This window comes from Scomber scombrus, chromosome 12 (assembly GCF_963691925.1).
Source record: "Scomber scombrus chromosome 12, fScoSco1.1, whole genome shotgun sequence".
NCBI lineage: Eukaryota > Metazoa > Chordata > Actinopteri > Scombriformes > Scombridae > Scomber > Scomber scombrus.
This window is the reverse complement of record NC_084981.1, coordinates 23,173,624-23,178,092: the sequence shown is the minus strand read 5'-3', so window position 1 is coordinate 23,178,092 and position 4,469 is coordinate 23,173,624.

The following is a 4,469-nucleotide window of genomic DNA, read 5'->3' as shown; positions in this document are numbered from 1 at the left end:
CCTTGCGTGTATTTGTGTATTTACACAGATTAGTAGAAAAAGATTAGAAATCTCCTCCCTGTCCGAGCTTAAACATGGGTGCCTTAGTGAGTTGTGAGGACTCCATTTTTTCCCCCCTCAGAACCACATGTGGACACAAAGTAAACATACACTTAATCCTCCTGGATGCACAGACTCACATCAATTTGTTCCTGCAGGGGAGGTGCCCCAGGAGAGGGTTTTCTAAACTCTCACTCCTCTTTCTACCTCTTGGCCAAAATTTCCCTTGTCTTTTTAAAAAAAATTTTTTATAACGGTCTCTGTCTGGACATCTGGACTCGATCCTCTCCTTCAGAACTACCATCAAGGTGTCCTTGAGCAAAACACTTAACACCCCAAATTGGTGCTGAGTGGTAAGAAGAAGACTGTAGTTATAATAGGCAGCTTTCCATGAGTCAACATCAGACTATTCTGGAAACATCACATTTGTCACATTGCTGCTGTAAATTAAACCGTGTTTCCTTTAAAATAGCCTGGTGAACCGCCTTGTGATAATCTCAGAGATTGTTGTCTTTGTATTTTGGCCAGTTCCATGGTGATAAGAGTTCATGGAGGGTTTTGCACCCCTCCCTTTATGAAAGTTCATTAATGACAAAACAGTTGAGGGAGAGTTGAGAATGAAACAAGTTCAAGCTGTCAGTGAACTGTGTGTCAAAATATGAGCGCTTGTGCTTACTTTAAATACAAGAAGAGTTTTGGACTCAAACCTTGTTCCAGATCAGCTCTCACCATCATCCTCCAGCTGTTTTGTCAGATTCTCGCCACTTGAGATAATGAGAGGGCACTTACCAACTAATTTAGGAAAACATCTGGCTGCTTTGGTCATATCTTTTTTTTCACAGTTAAAGCCTGCAGATAAATGCCAAAAATGGATGACACTAAAGGCTTGGTGTAGGAGCTAGCCTGGTGTTACTTAGAAGAATGGATTTCTTCCAGGTTAAATCCATCGGAATTTTCTTCTGTTAGAGCTGGAATGCTAATGGGACACAAACCGTGAAAACCAACAGTGAGCAACTTTGAAAATGATTGTGCTATTCTGTGACAACTCTGGCCCTTTTTGACTAAACCGTCCCAGAAACCAAGGAACCTCAAGAACTTAACTCCCAAACTAAATCAGGAACTAGAAGTCCCTTTTTACAGATTCCAGTTTTGGTTTTCTGCTGCTGTGGAAATGAGGTAAATCAGACTGATAAGATAAATAAACAGCTGCATGGTGTCTACATATTGCTCGAGAATGTGGTGTTTAAAAAAGGAGATGTGCAAATGTAATTACATTTTTCATTGCTGTTGGCTCTCTTGTTTGCTCAGTCACTCTCTTTATCTCCAACTTTCTTGCAGTGATTGGGACTTTATTTTCAATGAACATTAGAACAAATTCCCCCTCTCAAGCTTGCTAGGCTTGCATACAAAGTGAACAAATGCTCAAGCAGCTGCAATGCCTGCATTTTACCCATTAGTGGTCCTCAGCTGCAACATCTCTCACTACTTCCTGGGCCATCAGAACGAACTACCCCTGAAGCAGGGACTTTTGTGAGGCTAAGTCCCAGGGAAATTTAGAGTCTGGTTGATCTTGTCAAAATACAGGAAAAGTTCCTCAGTTCCTAGAAAGTTTCTTGGAGACACTTCCTATTGTGGAAAAATCTGTTCATCAGTTTCAGTAGGTAATGCTCTATACTTTCTATCTCGTTCAAACTAACTGCACAGTCCTTCTTTTGTTTATCCCAAATAATGTGCTATTGCAGAAATCTAAAATGCCTCACTTCCTGTTTGCCAGAGATGTTTTTTTCCCAGAAAAGAACTACCAAGCATCTGGTGGTTGGAACAGCAGATGTAGAAACTCACATGAACTATTTGGCTGAATCACTGTTGTTTTCTATCAGCTGGTTGTAGAAAGTAGCAAAAGGGACAAACAATATAAAGGATGAGGGGACTTTTTTCTTTTTTTTTTTGCCTGACTCTTCGTTCTCTCGTCATTCCCTTTCTCCACCATCTGTAGAGTGGAAGCTATAAAACAAAACCAATGACTTTTCCATTGCTCCCTTCAAAACATCTCCCATTCATCAAACACATTTTGAAACATCTGTTTCAGACAAAACCCCAAAGTTCATCATTCAATATATTTAAAAGATAGAGAATCAATGGCATTGAGGTTATATCATTTTGCCAATCACAGACATTTATTATCCTTTAAGAAAGTACCATTACTTTGTTTTCATTTGCTATCAATCTTTTTGTGATATGTGTTACCTTTATCAAATAGTGAATATCACATTTTGGAACATGACTCTATTTGTTCTCCTTTCTTCCTTCGCCACAATCTTGCCTCTGTCCTTCATCCAAATGCTTCTGTCTCAACCCAAAGCAAAATGGATCAATTTTCCTGCTTTTCTCCTTTTCTCCTCCACCACCTCCCCCCACCCCATCCAAATATTCCCCCATTCAGAGTTGTATGCCACAGTAATAAATCCTTAGAAGGTGGTTTCAGACAGTGTGCCGTAACTCATGTCACCACTGGAGCTAAATCTGAGCTCAGCGGACAGCGTGATGCAAACAAGCTGGAGATATACGCAGGGGGATTTATTGTGGCGTATTTCATCTGAGGCAATGCTGGGCCTGTTCTGATGTCTGTTTTGCACTTGTGAACTGCGATGTCTTGCAGAGAGGCACATGTAGACAGTGCTGTTTACTGTCAGTGCAATGATAAACAGTACGAACAAGGTATAGAGTGAGAAAATCCCTTCAATTTATAGTGTTCTCTTATTTCATTGCCTGGAATATTATCACTATATCATCTCAATATACACCCTCTTTCATAGGAATATAATTTCAGCGCTAACTGAAACTCTTTATTCTACTTTTTAAAATCAGCCTGAATAAATGCTTAATATGTTAAATGTGTGAGATACCACTTATGTCAATGGTAGATCAAAATAACAGTTCCAGGTACACTGCATCATATGTGAAATGTAAAAACTGAGCCATTAAACATGACAAGATTAAAACACAATCACAAACTGAATCTTGCTCAGAGCATTCTTCATATTTGAGGACTCTCGTGGGCCTATGCTTGAATAAATCTCATTAGGACCCACAGTTGTAGCATCTTTCCTTGGTAAACCACTTGAGAGAAAGCTGTCTTTGGGATATTATTAATTATTTTGTTAGGCAACATTACTCTGTGTTTAGAGTGAGAAATCTGTAATACAACATTAACTGGCAGAACACTGTGTACTCAGAGCTTTGAATTATATTATATGAGGACTATAAATACCCTTTTCATTAAATATAAGCTTTATTTTGATTGTATTATTTTCTCAGATGGCCCTCTTTTCAAGTTAAATGAGCCTTAGTTCATGCCGTTTGGTCACATATGTTGATGACTTTTATTACATCTGTTGCGTGAAAGATGAATCAACTCATGGAGTTTTATGCGGTAACTGGTCACCGAAGCACATGTTAGTAATGTTGAGGAGACGGAGAGAGATAAAGTGATCAGGCTAAGTGTGCAGATGCACATGGAAAACAGTTATAAAGAAAACTCTAAGAAGATAAAACAGCAACCAACATGTGGGATGCTTAAGTTCCCCACTTACACCCGCTTGGTTTGTTGCTGTTTAAACATGCATGCTGATCGCCATATTTTGATAGCGGACAAATATAAACATTCTTGTAAGATTTTCATCCCTTGGTCACGGTGATGAGCATGTGTGCCTTTATTTATTTGCCTGTCTCTTTGTTGTCTGTGTGGCGTAAAATCATTAGCATTGCCACATTTGTAATACTAACAGGTGAGAGACACTTGAAGCGTTGATAGTACTTATTTATACCCTGAAAGGATGCAGGTGGAACATGTGGATGTCTGGAACGATATGTAGAGAAATGGTTCACCTTTTCCCCTATTTATGCTTTTTACTTTTCTTCCCTTCTTCTTTGGAAGACTGAAGAAAAAAACTCCAACAGTGAACCCGAGGGGTGAGGCAGAGGACACGATGTCTTGTAAAACATATGCACTTAATATTAGGGCCATAAAACTTGTAAAATTAAAAGCTATTTTGGAAAATAGAAAGAGAAATATTTATGCGTCTGGCTCTGGATAGAGGTCGTTTTATCTTGGGGCAGCGAGGGTCCGCCGAGGCACAGGTAACGACTGTCAACAGGCGAGGGAAGGGGGTGAAACACTGGGGCTGCATGTTCTCTGTGTCCAACCAGATGTCCACATGTGTGACTGGGTTTCCCCTTTTCTGTCGGCCAGAGTGGCCAATGTCGGGGTTTCAAAAGAGCAAGAGAAAGAGAACCAGCGTCTGCTCCTAATTACGAAAAGAGAAAGAGAAAAACAAGAAAGAATCTTTGAGCCTTAGACTTTTGCTTACATTTAGATTTGAGTCACAGCTACGCAGGGGTTGCTACTGACACACAGAGCAGCCTTCTTG